The sequence below is a fragment of the Sceloporus undulatus genome, chromosome 10 (assembly GCF_019175285.1).
Source record: "Sceloporus undulatus isolate JIND9_A2432 ecotype Alabama chromosome 10, SceUnd_v1.1, whole genome shotgun sequence".
NCBI classification, from domain to species: domain Eukaryota; kingdom Metazoa; phylum Chordata; class Lepidosauria; order Squamata; family Phrynosomatidae; genus Sceloporus; species Sceloporus undulatus.
The window spans coordinates 6,682,356-6,698,527 of record NC_056531.1 but is presented as its reverse complement, the minus strand read 5'-3'; the positions used below and the strand labels follow the sequence as shown (position 1 = coordinate 6,698,527).

At 40.5% G+C, this 16,172-nt stretch overlaps 1 protein-coding gene across 14 annotated transcripts in view; it reads left to right on the top strand.

Moving 5' to 3' along the window:
* RIMBP2 (RIMS binding protein 2) overlaps nt 1-16,172 on the top strand; it is a 197,242-nt gene that overhangs the window by 64,719 nt on the left and 116,351 nt on the right. For 12 of the 14 annotated variants that reach the window (XM_042441757.1, XM_042441749.1, XM_042441746.1 and 9 more), the window contains exon 1: nt 10,803-10,921. The gene's annotated coding sequence lies outside the window, so the exon portion shown is untranslated. Of the gene's footprint in view, nt 1-10,798; nt 10,922-16,172 lie in introns of those variants that run through there. The other 2 variants (XM_042441759.1, XM_042441751.1) reach the window with 1 other exon arrangement.

The window sequence follows — 16,172 nt, the reverse complement described above, 5'->3', positions numbered from 1 at the left end:
AATAGTATCACTAATAGTGTTATCTGACCCAGGGATTTTCAAGATCACTTTTTTATATATTTCACCAAGCATAATATTTACTATTTTACAGCATGCAGGGAGAATTACTGACTCAGCAATTGGATGTCATTTCATCTGTTTTTCCACGATTTTGGCAATGACATAGCTTACTTCTTAATTTGTCAGTAGTAGTTGTTATTTTGGCAAATTCTTTAGTCTGACCTGTTTGATAGCATCAGCCCTTTTAAATCAAGTGGATTCTAGAATAAATGTAAGCACTTTGTGTTAAAGTGCCTTTTCAGCTTACTTCGAACCAATTTCTCACAGTAAACACACTTGGGATGTGGCATCTCCAGATGCAATCAATCCAAAGGAGAACTAGTCTTCATTATAGTGAGGCACAATAGTTTTAGAATGAACACTGATGGTAGACTATGCATTACTACCTGAACTAATGCCAACTGAACCTGATTCATTGTCATCACCCAATGTATGCTGTTTGATCAATATATCCATGTCTAATAAGCCCTGGGGGGAAAACATGACTAGGAACTAAAATCAGTAATAACAAAATAGCTATTGATTAAACCAAATTAATCCAAGTTCAGTGTTTACTTATAAAAGGCAGCAGAGCTAGGTTCACTCAGTTAGCTTGACAAGCAATCAGTGAGCTATATAACAAACTGAACACTGTTTCAGGTCTCATGACTGAATATTCTTCACCATCTTGCCCATGTCGACCAGTACAAGCTGCACAGCACAGAAGCTTACCACTGTACCACCAAACCTGTCACTGAGCTAACTTAGGTGGTTGCACATCTCATAAGTTGGACTTCTAGGTTGTGTAGCCTTATCTGTTATTTTTAGTTCACATACCTTGAAGGTACAAGATCTTGTTTGATCTTGGAAGCAAAGCAGGGTCAGCCCTGGTTAGTACTTGGATGGGAGACTGCAAATTAATAACAAGTGTTGTAGCTATATTTCAGAGGAAAGGATGAGGAAAAACACCTCTAAGTGTTCCTTGTCTAAGGGGATTATCAAACCAGACCCAATTCAACAATAATTGTGGTAGTGAAAAGAAAAAGGAACAATTGTGCTATAGAGCTCGATGTTTTCATATAGTGGCACTCTTGCACGAAAACACACATCAAACCCCCTAAAATTGCCTTTTACTGATAAAGACAAGTGAAACCCTGAATAAACTATAAAAACCCAGCATACCTTTTCTGATGAGAGAACTCCATCAAGGAAAGGAACCTTAAGGAATTTAACTCTGCAATGACATTGTGTAGTAAAGCAGTATGGTTGCATAATTTGTCCTTTTAAATCTGACAGCTGGTGAGTCCTGTCATGCAGGCTAAAACAGAAGCAGCTCAGGCAAAACTAATTAGTTAAACAACCTGGGAAAATGGTACGTACAAATATACAGTGCGCCCGCATTTCATGCGGGCGCGGCATACGCAGCTTTCAGCCTACACTGAAAGCCATGCTGGAAAAGGCCATCGCACGCCCCGGAAGAAGTAATGGGGTGTGCACACGTACACCACTGCACACCGCAGATGCAAGCCCCATTACTTCTAATGGGGTGACAGCACACGTGGAATTCCCCTTGTGCGGAGGGATCCAGAACAGATCCCTGTGTAAGAGGAGGGCCCACTGTACAGATTTTGGTTGAAATGAAGAAAATGAAACAGAAGAGGGAGAAAATGGGAAAATAATTTCAAAGTGAATTTAAAGATATCAGACAATTATTGAAAGGCATGTCATTGGAATTTATTAAAATTAATAAGAAATTGACCACACTCAAAGATAAAACCCAGAAGATGGAAGAAGTTAGTGAGAGATTTATATGGGATGGGCAATGCGATCCGGACTCCTTGACACTTCTGGTTTTATGAGAGAGGGGGAAATATTTGAGAATCGGAGGACTACTGGAACAACAAAATGAAAATATTCCAAAAAGATTGATGGGTGCCTTGGCAGATATAGTGGGAGAACCAAGGCATGAATTCTATAAAGAAGTGGATCGGATGTTTCATGTGGTTTCTTGAGTTGTTAGACAGAGAAAGCTTCTTTGGAATGTGATGATTTGTTTTGTGAGAAGACAAATAAGGGATATGATTCTACAGTATTATTTGAAGAATCTGGTTGTGGAAGATAATACTTTTATCCTGTTAAATGATATTCCCCCAAGTATCATTTTTTAAAAAAATATAAAAAAAATAAAGAATAGGAAGATGGTTGTCACAGATCAGGAGAGAATAAAGAAGATATTTCATAAATATTACTCAGTACTTTGTATGGCTCAATAAACTTCTGAAAGAAAGAGAAAAATAGTTATTTTCACATGGATTGCTTTTAATAAATGATGCTCAAAGAAAAGAATTGAGTCATTCAATAATCATGATGGAAGTTGTAGAATCAGAATCATCTTCTTCTTCTTCTTCTTCTTCTTTATTTATATAGCGCTGTAGATTTGCACAGCGCTGTACATAAAACAATAAATATATAAGAGTAAGCCTGCCTATGGCGTACAATCTAAGAAATAATAGGATAATACATATAAAATACATATAGGAAAATACAGGAAATGGTTCAATAAAACAGGCAACAAAAAGAACATCACAATGACAATCGGCCATGCCTGGGGAACGCTTCTCTGAACAGGATGTATTCAACTCTGTTTTGAAGCTGGTTAAAGAAGTGATGCCCTTGTGTCTCACAGGGGAAGAAGGTTCCAGGAGTGAGGGCAGCGGGTGAAAAGGGGCGAAATTCCGAGAGGAGAAGAGAAAATGCAGGGCTGAGACTACCGACCCTGACGACCAGAGCGGAAGGCCTGAGTGGGAATGTGAGGAGAAAAAGGTCTGATAATCAGGAGGGGCCAATCCATGGGGGCTTTAAACATCGACAGCAGGAGCTTTATACTGAATACAAATGGGAGGGGAGCCAGTGAAGGATGCCACAGGAGAGAATGTGTCAGAGCGGTGGGCGGATGTGAATATCTATAATAAAATAACTAATAATAAAATAAGATTTCATTTTCTAGCCCACCCAATCCACGAAGAATCCCGGCAGGTTCAAACAGTAAAAATACATCAAGTTAACATAAGTTTAAAAAAAACCAAACCCTAGACCCTACGCTACCCCCCCCATTCCTAGTACTAAACAGAAATTAATAGTAATAGTATAAAAACATTAAAGACTATTAAACAAAAAATAGGCAAAAGATAGGCGGGGAAGAATAACCAGATGAGGGGACAATATCTCTGTATCTGGGGAGGTGTGCACAGGTGGTCAGACATTCATCGCTCTGTGCCCTTATCTGTTGGATTCCCCAGGGCTCTGTTCGTGGTCCCCCTGTTTTCTCTCTACACACGTCCTTAGGTAAACTCATTAGCTCTTTTGGCTTTTCCTACCATCTGTAATGCCATAACACCCAGTTGATCTTTCCACCCCTGACCCTTTCTCCAAGGCTTGAACCAGCAAGTTTTGTCTTGTCTCACAGCTGTCTCGCAGTGGATGCGCCATCGGGCGTTGAAGCTCAACATGTCCAAGATGGAGCTTCTTGCTTTTCTCCTAAGTCACCCTTCAACACTCCTTTCTGTCCGTTGGACGACAGTTCTAGTCACCAGTCCAGCAAGCCTGCAGTCTTGGTTTTATCTTTGATTCTTCTCTGTCGTGTATCCCTCAGATCCAGACCACAGCCAAGGCTTGTAGATTCTTCTTATACAATATTGCCAAAATCCGACCATATCTCTCTGCCTCTGCTGCCAAGATCCTGGTCCATGCCCTAGTGGTCTCACGACTGGATTACTGTAACATCCTCCTGGCTGGGCTTCCTCTTTCTCACCTCTGTCCTTTAATCTCTGTCCAGGAATAAATAGGCTGTCTGTTCAATATAAAGTGTTAGGAGAACAGTTGAATGTTACCTTGTTACAGGTCATGAATTCTGCTTTAAATGGCAAGTTACAAGAGTCTTGGAACTTTTCAAATATAGCTTTAATTCTGAAAGAAGAGAGAGACTTGAGTGAAAGAAAGAACTACAGACCAGTATTGCTTTTTAATAATTATTATACATTTTTTCAGCAATATTAGCAGAGAAATTAAAGAAAGTATTAAAAGATGTGATTCATTAAGATCAAGCTTTTTTTTAAAACCAAAGATAATGTTGAGAGATGATACTGTAACAGTGTTGGATATAATGGAATATTATGAAAAGCTTAATTAAAAACAGCTAACTTTCTTGGATGCAGAGAAGACTTTTGACAATGTGCACTGGTCATTTCTATTTTTAGTATTAGAAAAGATGAATTTTGGTAAAAGTTTCATTAAACAGATTAAATCAATATATGGCATTCAGAGTGCTCAAATTTTGATAAATGGGGAATTGAAAGAATCATGCAAGTTTCAGAAAGGTGCAAGATATGGATACCCTTTGTCACCTTTGTTTTTGTTAATCCTGGAGGTACTGGATAGCGTTATAAGAGAAGATAACACTAAGGGTATTGAGTGATAAGGACATAGATATGAACTGAAGGCATTCACATATGATGTGGGTTTTCTTGTAGAAGATCTGTTGGAGAGCTTTGAGAATGTGAACAAGAGACTGAGAGAATATGGACACATGACAAGTTTTGAAGGAAAAACTGTAATGATAACTAAAAATATGACATGAGAAATCAGAGTTTTTGTAATTGATAAAAAGGTTACATATTAAGGACTGAACATCTTAAAGATATATTCAGTTCTCTTTAAGAATAATTATGTGAAAATATGGAATGAAATCAGACAAGATTTGCAAAAAATGGTCTACATTCAGATTGTTGCCACTGAGCAGGATTTCTGTGATAAAAAAGAATGCGTTACCAAAGATGTCTTTTGTTATTGTTGTTCCAAACTATTCTACATTTGACAAATGATATTCCATTCAAGCAATGGCAGAAAGATTTATCAGCATTTGTCTGGCAGGGCAAGAAACTGAGAATAAAGGTTAAATTACTGCAATATACCAGACAAAGAGGTGAATTGGGTCTGCCAGATTTGAGGTTGCATTATGCAGCTGCTTCTTGGTTTGGTTAAAAGACTGGATTGCGTTGAAAAAAATCAAACATTATTGCAATTAGAAGGTTTTGATCTGAGATTTGGTTGGCATGGGCAATTGTGTTATGACAAAGTCAAAGCTGATGAGGTTTTTGACAATTTTTATGTGAGAAGATCTTCATTGAGAATTTGGAACAAGCATAAAATGAGATTTTATTCTATGTTGTCCTTATGGATTTCACTGCACGAAGACAGACTTATGAGAAGGATAAGTGGTTAATAGGTTAAAAACTACTTATATTAGAAAATGGGCAATACAGAATAAAAACAAGAGATGAATTAGAGGTGGAAGGTTATTCATTTCAGGGATTTTTAATAACAAATAACTGAAAGGTTTAAGATAGATAAAAATCTGTATTGTTTGGAAAAGTAGAATTAGAATTTGAAACCAAACTCTGTTCTAATGATGATAAGCTGATTGCAAAAATGTATAAAATGTTACATAAGATTGAGATGGAAGAAGAATAAGTTAAAGATTGTATGATTGAATGTTTTTACATGGTCTGTAAAAGGTTTCCATGTTTTTAAAAAGGCCTCACTTGAATTCCTTTTTACTAAATTAATCAACTTTTCTAACTGTCAGATCCATTATCTTCTCCGTCCATTCCATACTATTCATTATCTAACCAGATTTCCAATATTTGGCATAAACCAGTCTCACATGTGTCACCATATAACTTATTAAATCTCTCTCTTTTGCCTTCTAAATTTATCATGATTAATAAATATAATTCTGGTCTCATATCTAATTTAAATCCCAAAATCTTTTGCATCCATTTGCTAATTTTAACCCAGTAGTTGATTTTTATATTTCTTCCATATATGATAAATTAGATATGTGAATCTCTCTTTTTTTGGAGCTTCCATCCATTGCTCCGGGTCCTGTTCTCTGGAGCAGCAGAAAACAAGCTTGCTCCCTCCTCAATATGACATCCCTTCAAATATTTAAACAGGGCTATCATATCACCTCTTAACCTTCTCTTCTCCAGGCTAAATATCCCCAGCTCCCTAAGTCGTTCCTCATAGGGCATGGTTTCCAGACCCTTCACCATTTTAGTCACCCTCCTTTGGACATGCCCCAGTTTCTCAACATCCTTTTTAAATTGTGATGCCCAGAACTGGACACACTATTCCAGGTGAGGCCTGAACAAAGCAGAATAGAGTGGCACTATTGCTTCCCTTGATCTAGACACTATACTTCTATTGATGCAGCCTAAAATTGCATTGACCTTGTTAGGTACCACATCACACTGTTGAGCCTTTGCTTATTTGTACAGAGAGTTCATTATATATTTTTTTCTCTTCCTCGTCTGATTTGTATATTTTATATTTGTAGAATTATCTTGGTGTGAATAAATTTTTTAAAAGAAAGAAAGAAAACTGCTGCACTAGATGTTTCACTGCTTTCTCTGTGACATCTTCCATTGTAGCTTATGCCTGAGATTAGTTTTCAAAAAGTGCATGGGGGTATGCAGCTTTATTTAGAGAAGAATGACACTGCAGCTAGTGGAATTCATGATTCTACAGTAAGACAATACACGTCCCTGTTGCATACCGTGTTTTGTCAAGGAATTTGTTTTTTGCTAGCCAGAAGGGGGGAATTCACCATTCTGTTTGCTGCCATGCTATTGAATTTCAAATGTACACTGTAGTGTGGGAGGTGATTGTTTGTAGCCCACAGCAAGATCCAGGGACTGCAAATAGGTGTCAGGATCTGAGTTCCCCCATGTTTCCTGTCATAGTTTATAGGCATATGCTTATATGCTTATAGCAATTTAGTGACTGACAATGGGACATGTTATTATGGGGTTAGGCTGGTATCAGTGCTCACATTCTTTGTAATGGTTAACAAGTAGATGTGTGGGGAGTAAAGATTTCTCTAAGAGCTTCTCATGGGAACGGCTGTTACAGGGGTTGGAAAGAGGAATAGCCTAGGGAATTGAAAAATATGAAAGTGTTTAGGTCTTTGAGTGAATGTAAACCCACTCAGAATTGATATGTGCTTTAATTTCACTGTAACTGCTCAGGCTTCCATCCTGAGAATCATAGAATCATAGTGTTGGAAAGAGACCACAAGGGCCATCCAGTCTAATCCCCCGCCATGCAGGAACACAGTATCAAAGCACACCTGACAGATGGCCATCCAGCTTCTTTTTAAAAACTTCAAAAGAAGGAAGTTGAACGGCTCTTACTGTCAGGAAGTTCCTCCAAATGTTTAGGTGGAATCTCTTTTCCTGTTGCTTGCCTCTATGGTTCTGTGTCTTAGTCTCTGGAGCAGCAGAAAACAAGCTTGCTTCATCCTCAGCGTGACATCCCTTCAAATATTTGAACCGGGCTATCATATCACCCCTTAACCTTGTGTTCTCCAGGATAAACATACCCAGCTCCCTAAGCCTCTCCTCATAGGCATGGTTTCCAGAACCTTCACCATTTTAGTCGCCCTCCTCTGGACATGTCCCAGCTTGTCAACATCCTTTTTGAACTGTGGTGCCTAGAATTGGATGTCGTATTCCAGGAGAGATCTGACCAAAGTGGAATAGAGTGGTACTATTACTTCCCTCAACCTAGACACTATACTTCTATTGATGCAGCCTAGAATTGCATTGGCTTTTTTAGCTGCCATATCACACTGTTGACTCATGTTCATCTTGTGGCCTACCAGGACCATTTCACATTTCAAGCCAGATGTCCCCCATCCTATATCTGTGCGTTTTGTGTTTTCACCTTAAGTGTAGCCCCTTACATTTCTCCCTGTTGAAATTAATTTTGTTTGTTTTGGCACAGCTTTCTAATCGATTAAGGTCATTTTGAATTTTGATAATCTCCTCTGGGATTTGAGCTACTCAGAAGGAGTTTCTTTATCCAAGCCATTGATAAAGATGTTAAATAGCACTGGTCCCAGGACAGAACCCTGTGGCACCCCACTGGTCACTTCTCTCCAGGATGAAGAGGAGCCATTGCTGAGCACCCTTTAGGTTTGGCCATTCAACCAATATTGAAATCAAGATATGCTATACCCACAGCATTCCTTTCATCTAAGATGATAATTTGATATATAAAAAAAGAGATCAGATTAGTCTGGCATGACTTGTTTTTGAGAAACCTATGTTAACTTTTGTGATTATGGCATTCCTTTCTAAATGTTCACGGACTTTCTGCTTAATGATCTGCTCTAGAATCTTTCATGGTATTGATGTCAGATTAACTGGACGATAATTGTTGGGATCCACTTATTGTCTTGAGCTAACAGTCACACTATCCATATAGTTCACAAAAGCAATCAGCCTTGAACCAACAGACAAAAGCTGCCAAAGTACACTACAACAATAGACACTACCACACACACAAGCAAGCCTCCACTAGACCAAAAAACAAAACAAATGTTGGTTTTCTGAATGAAGTTTTCTTCTTTTTATCACTGAAGCTTGGATTAAGTGTTCCGTACATGACAGTGGGCCCCAGACTCACCAAAGTTCCCTGCCTCTGACTGACAGTGTGGGTGTGTTTCCAAGTGAGACTTAGGCCCCATTCCCACTGGGCTATAAATCGAATCAAGAATCGGATTATAGGAACATCATTCCCATTTGAACTCACGTTGGATCCTTGTTTAAGGAAAATGGTTCCCATTTGAATCCGCGTTCGATCCAACTTTGATCGATTTCTCTAGCTAATACCCAGATCAGTGGTGGATAACCCGGGTTATCCTGACACCACTTTTCCAGAGGGTTTTTTTTTTTTTTTTGCAGCTGTTGTGTCGGATCCACGGCAAATTAATGGGAACAACAAGGGTGTCTGAATCAGGAGAGGAGCAAAGTTCAAGGGGCTGTCCCGGGGGTGTCACCAGCTTTGTTCTCCTTCCTGGCATTCCCGGCGCCATTTCCCCCCGTTCACGTAGCCTTTTCCTGGTGGCGTGTAAAACTTTTTTTTTAAGAACAAAGTTAAACTGGGTTTTTTGGAGAGGGAGGGAAAAAGAAAGGAAAGAGGAGAAGGGATATGGAGAAAGGGAGGCTGGCCAAAATTTTTTGTGAGTGGAAAGGGGAGGGAGGGAGGGAGAGAGAGAGACCAAAACCCTGAATGTGGCTCCTGCATCCAGCCTTGTTTCCTTTTTTGAGACAGAAAAAGGGTGGCTGGCTGCTGCATATTGGGGTGGTTTGAAGAAGAAGGGGGGATAAGAAGAAGAAGAGGGCGTCTAATCGCCTAAGCGCTTGATTGACAGCTTAAAAAAACGGTTCCAGAAAGGCAATAGGAACGGGGAACAAAAAAACCCATGTCAAAATACAACGGAGAAATATCAATGGGGATGAGAACATGGTCAAGAAAAAACGAGTCCGTTTGCTCCCTTTTGTAATGGGAATTATGGGTCTGAGTTGAATACGACTCGGAAACTTGATCCGATCCAGACTCGCAGCGATATACGTCGCTTTATATGCCCAGTGGGAATGGGGCCTTACAGATCTTTGGCTCTGTGCTCAGCTCATCAGGTCCCGGAAACACTGAAGTATCCTGGAGCAAAACCTCCAAAGAATCTTATGACATTTAGGGACTAACAGATACTGTATGCAGTGTGTTAGGTTATAACAAATATATTTTTAAAATTTCCACAGGACTGTTTATGTATACCTTACTTTGGTGTAACAGACTACAATTGCTACCCTTATGCAGTTCATCCCAGAGGAAAGTGTTCTATAAGAGCTAAGCATTTGGTATCTACTATTTCAAACTAGGTCAGCCATCTCTCCCTGTCACTGGGGGGCCTTTGGCATTCTGATGTAATTTTTATTCCATGTATGGGCCCATATGTTCCCAAGACACCAGCTTGCAGAGGCAATAATTAGATCCACTTGTATAAACATGAATAAATGGAATTGACAGAGAACATATTGGGGATAGGTCAAGTTAAATTTAGTTGCAACACTGTACCCCATTAGGAAGGCAAAAATCAGCTTTTGTTGTGCTGTGATGAAATACCAGTCAAACCACAGAACTATTATCATTGTGCCAGATAAATGAATTAAGAATCCTGATTCTTTGTGAGAGAAACCTAAATTCTGAGCTTGAAGGTGGAACAGCTATTGCATGTTCCAACTATACCTTTACAGAAGGTGGCCATAGTTTTTAAGCATTTATTTCTGGAAACATCCACGTATGTGTGTTTGCCCTTTGGAGATGTCTTCTTTCTTTTTCCAAATTAGGATCCTGAGCAACTTTAACTTTAACAGCTGCTGCTGTTCAAGATCTCATGGCCTCCACAGCAATGATGAGATTGTCTCAGGTTGAAAATGGACTGACACCCAGAGCAGTCTGTACATTTGGCTTAAGCTTTATCCTAGACTGGATGACTTGTGGTCTAGAAGTAGCAAAGAGTGTTGAAGTAATCCTGTTGTTGTCAGATCATCTTCTAGTGATGTTTGAAATTACTGTAGCAGAATATCCCTCAGGGATGGAGAGGGGCTATTAACAGGTTCTACCCCCCACAAACCTTGGGGGTCTGACATGTTATTGAATGCCCTGGGGGATTTTCCAGTAGATGATATTTTTGAGGCCCTTGTCTTGCTATAGAATGGAAAAGTCCGAAGGGCTGTCAGAGAGCCAGCATGATGTAGTGATTTGAACATTGGATTATGATGCTGGAGGCAACGGTTTGAATCGGTTGAAAAGCAACCTGTGCCCTCACCATTTTTCCTCTGTTGTTGTTTAGGTGAAAACAGAGTATGATCAGCTTAAAGAAACCTTCACGGCAGTGACTGAAGAACGAGATTTGGCTGTGAAGGAGAAGCACCATCTCCAAGCCAAACTGGAGAACCTAGAGCAAGTCCTGAAGGTATGTGAAGAGAGAACTGAGAAATTGCATGTTTTGTGAAGTGCTATGGACAGCTAAATTCCTTTATAATTGCTTTTGCTGTTGGTTGTGATGGTGGTAGTTACCATCATCACCACTATCATCAACATCATGCTCAGCAAGTAGCTGAAATGAATGAAACATACATCAACATCAAGGTTGACTTTGAGTTCAGAATGTTCAGAGAAGAGAATAGAACTCATCTGCTGACTGTTCCATTTACCTAGTTCTCCTGTAGGCAGTCCCTGTAAATATATTTTCCCGAAATATCATTAAACTAGGAGTCTGACGACGAACACAGAAACATCAAGCAGCTTCATCATGTCTTTGTGAAACTTGAGATCAATCCTGCCTCTGTTTAAATCAATGCTTAAATTATATTGACAGTGTAGAGCTTGCTCCCTAAAGACACACTGTTTTCACAACCTCCTACATTCTACCTCTTTCTGCTGCTCAAAATGTATTTGACTGCCTTTATTTGTACAGTGTTATGTCTTGCAGGGCTTCTAAACCATACAATTTCACTCTGGGTCCTTTGCTGCTCCAGTTTCATTCAAACCTATTTAACAGAATCAGTCTGCTCCTCTGCTTAAGAGGAGTTCTAATATACTGCAGAACAGACATTTTAAAAGTAAAATTTTAAAAATGTAAACATTGATTTGCCAAGGACTAGTCTAAACTATAAAACAAGAGGACCTTGTTTTGCTGTGATCCTTACCTCTGACAAAGTGTCAAACTGCATGTTACATGGATCTGGTTGTGGGAGGGGAGTGAGGGAGGCGGCAGTTGGGGTCATCAGTTGTGTCCATGGTGCACAGAGAAGAGGAGTTATTTTCATTTCATTGTGTGGGGAAAGGATTAAGTCCTCTGTGGGGAGGAGGTCAGTTCCCATACACAAGAGGTAGACAGTTGGAGGTATGTAACAAGTAGAAATAGGGAAGCCAGGGATCATTCTGTGAGCTTGCAGCTACAAAATCAATTTGAAGCTCTCTCCCTTATCAGGGATGATGAAGAGGAACAGCAGAGCCAGTCCTCAGGGAAAGTGGTCTGTATAGCCCCTTAGTCTCCAGGACCAGATGAACTACATCCAAGGGTATTAAAAGAACTGACAGAAGTAGTCTCAGAGCCACTGTCAATAATCTTTCAGAACTCTTGGAGAACAGGAGAATTCCCAACAGACTGGAAGAGGGCAAATATTGTTCCCATCTTCATCAAAAGGGGGGGGGGGAGGACCCAAATAAGTACTGCCCAGTTAGGCTGACATCAATACGAGGAAGCAGATGATACTAGAGCAGATGATTAAATATAGAGTCTATGAAAGCCCTAATGGCAAAAAGTCAGCATGGGTTTCTGAAAAACAAGTCAAGCCAAAGTAATCTTACCTATTTTTTTGATAAAATTACTAGCTTGGTAGATGAAAGGAATGCTTGGATGTAGCATATCTTGATTTCGGTACGGCCTTGGACAAGGATATACTTGCAAACAGGCTAGTAAAATGTGCATTAGACAAGGCCACTGTTAGGTGGATTTGGTATTGGTTGACCAGTCAAACCCAAAGGGTGCTCACCAATGGCTCCTCCTCATCCTGGAGAGAAGTGACCAGTGGGGTGCCACAGGGTACTGTCCTGGGCCCAGTGCTATTCAACATCTTTATCAATGACCTGGATGAGGGAATAGACAGTATGCATATGAAATTTGCAGATGATACCAAATTAGGAGTAGTAGGCCCCGGTACAGACCACCCAAAAAGGGCGGTCTGCCAGTGCCTTGTTTTCCTGCACGAGGAAGCTGCAGTGGACAAACCGCGCAGCTTCCTCACACAGCAAAAAGAACCCACAAAAAGCGGGTCCTTTTTGCGGTGCCATAATGATGCTGCACTTGCAATGTCATTATGGCGCCACGACGTGCGAACACTAAGCATCCGTTGTGCCAAAATGGCTGCACCCATCTGTACAGGGCACCACCTTTTTTACACTTTCGTCAGGGGCAAGGGGCATCTGGAAGCTTCGCCCCTCGCACGGGACGATGGCGCCCTAATGCACCCATCTGTCCCCTGCTGTAGTTAACACTCGAGAGGACAGGATCAGCATTCAAAATAAACTTAATAAATTAGAAAGCTGGGCTAATGTTAACAAAATGAATTTCAACAGGGACAATGTGTTGCAATGTAAGTTATTGCATTTAGGCAGAAAAAATGAAATATATAGATATGGCATGGGGAAACTTTGCTTCCGAACAGAACACGTGTAAGGGATCTAGGAGTCCTAGTAGTAAATTGAACATCAGTCAAGAATGTGATGCGGCAGCTAAAAAAGCCAATACGATTTTAGGCTGCATCAATAGAAGTACAATGTTAAGATCGAAGCAAGCAATAGTACCACTCTATTCTGCTTTGGTCAGGCCTCACCTGGAATACTGTGTCCAGTTCTGGGCTCTCTCCTGAATATGACATCCCTTCAAATATTTAAATAGGGCTATCATATCACCTCTTAACCTTCTTTTCTCCAAGCTAAACACCCCAGCTCCCTAAGTCGTTCCTCATAGGACATGGTTTCCAGACCCTTCACCATTTCAGTCGCCATCCTTTGGACACGCTCCAGTTTCTCAATGTCCTTTTTGAATTGTGGTGCCCAGAACTGGACACAATATTCCAGGTGGGGCCTGACCAAAGCAGAGTACAGTGGCACTATTACCTCTCTTGATCTAGACATTATACTTCTATTGATGCAGCCTAAAATTGCATTGGCCTTTTTAGCTGCCGCATTACACTGTTGACTCATGTTCAACTTGTGGTCTACTTGGACTCCTAGATCCCTTTCACACGTAGTTTCATTCAGCCATGTGTCCTCCATCCTATATCTGTGCATTTATTTATTTTTTTCGCCCTAAGTGCAATACCTTACATTTCTCTGTGTTGAATTTCATTTTGTTAGCTTTGGCCCGGCTTTCAAGTCTATGCAGGTCATTTTGAATTTTGATCCTGTCTTCTGGTGTATTAGCTATTTCTCCTAATTTGGTGTCATCTGCAAATTTGATAAGTGTGCCCCCAATTCTGTCATCCAAGTCATTGATAAAGATGTTGAATAGTACTGGGCCCAGGACAGAGCCCTGTGGGACCCCCACTGGTCACTTCTCTCCAGGATGAAAAGGAGCCATTATTGAGCACCCTTTGGGTTTGGTCAGTCAACCAATTACAGATCCATGTAACAGTTACCTTGTCTAGCCCACATTTTACAAGCTTGTTTGCAAGAATGTCATGGAAAACCTTGTCGAACGCCTTACTGAAATCAAGATATACTATATTCACAGCATTCCCTTCATCTACCAAGCTGGTAATTTTATCAAAGAAAGAGATAAGGTTTGTCTGGCATGACTTCTTTCTCTGAAACCCATGTTGACTTTTTGTGATTATGGCATTTATTTATTTATTTATTTATTTATTTATACATACATACCTCGCCCTTCAGCCCTATTGGCTCTCAGGGCGGCTTACAATTATTGTTTTTTATTAAACAGTTCTCTGCTCTCAGGCTTACAATTTAAAAGACACAATACAAAAGGAGAAGGGAATGGTGGAGGAAAAGGGGATTCTCCCTCTGAGGCCTGGACCAAGGCAGATGGATTGGAGGGAGGGCTCTTCCTTCTTCCAGTCTAGTCCTGATGGAGCTGGACCTGCCTGGTGAACTCCCTCTCAGGTCGGCGGATGGCAGTTATGGAGGGCGGGGTCTCCTTCCTTCAGGCTAGTCCTGATGGAGCTGAAAGCAGACATTGCTTTCTAGATGTTCACAGACTCTCTGTTTAATGATCTGCTCTAGAATCTTTCCTGGTACTGATGCCAGACTAACTGGACGATAATTGTTGGGATCCTCTTTTTTCCCCTTTTTGAAGATGGGGACAACGTTTGCCCTCCTCCAGTCTGCTGGCACTTCTCCTGTTCTCCAGGAGTTTTCAAAGATTATTGCCAATGGCTCTGATATTACATTTGCCAGTTCTTTTAATACCCTTGGATGTAACTCATCTGGTCCTGGAGACTTAAATTCATTTAGATTAACAAGGTATTCCTCTACTATCTCTTTACTTATTCTGTGCTGAAATTCCCCTATTCTGTCCTCTGCTCCATTATCCTCAGGTTGAGCACCCTTTGCCTTTTCTGAGAAGACTGAAGCAAAGAAGGTGTTGAGTAATTCTGCCTTTTCTCTATCCCCTGTTAGTATTTTGTCATCTTCTCCACGGAGTGGCCCTACCATTCCCTTCCTTTTGCTGCGGGCATATCCAAAAAAGCCCTTTTTATTGTTTTTAACCTCTCTAGCAAGCCTGAGTTCATTCTGCGCTTTAGCTTTTCTGACTTTACCCCTAGACATGCCTACTATTTCTTTGAATCCCTTTTTTTGTGATTTCCCCCTTTTTCCATTTCTTATACATGTTCCGTTTAAAACTTAGCTCAGTTGAAAGTTCCTTAGTCATCCATCCTGGTTTCTTGAGGCACCTCCCGTTTTTCTTTCTTATTGGAACTGTTTGAAACTGTGCCTTCAGTACCTCCCTTTTGAGAAACTCCCATCCATCCTGAATTCCCTTTTCTTTTAGTATTTCTGAAAACGGGATCACCCACAATACTTCTCTAAGTTTACTGAAATCCGCTCTCCTAAAGTCTAGTACACGTGTCTGACTATGCCTGGCTTCTCTTTTCCACTGTATAACAAACTCTAGGAGGACATGGTCACTTCCACCTAATGATCCCACCACTTGCACCCCATTAACCAAGTCATCCTTGTTGGTTAGGATCAGATCTAAAATAGCTGGCCCCCTTGTTGCCTCTTCCACCTTTTGGACAATGAAATTGTCTTCCAGGCAAGTGAGGAATTTGCTAGAACTTGAGGATTTGGCTGAGTTTGAATTCCAGAAAATATCAGGATAGTTGAAGTCACCCATCACTACTACATCTCTCCTTTCTGAATGTGTGATCATCTGTTCTAGAAAGGCATCATCCAGTTCCTCCATCTGACTCGGGGGTCTGTAGTAGACTCCCACAATAACATCGTTGTTTCCCTCCCCTTTAATTTTTATCCAGATGCTCTCCACCTGGCTTCCAGGATCGATGTCCTGGATCTCTTCACTGGTGTAAATGTCCCTGACATATAAGGCTATTCCTCCTCCTTTCCTGTTTGGCCTATTTCTCTTGAAAAGGTTATACCCCTCTATTTCTACATTCCAATCATGATACTCATCCCACCAG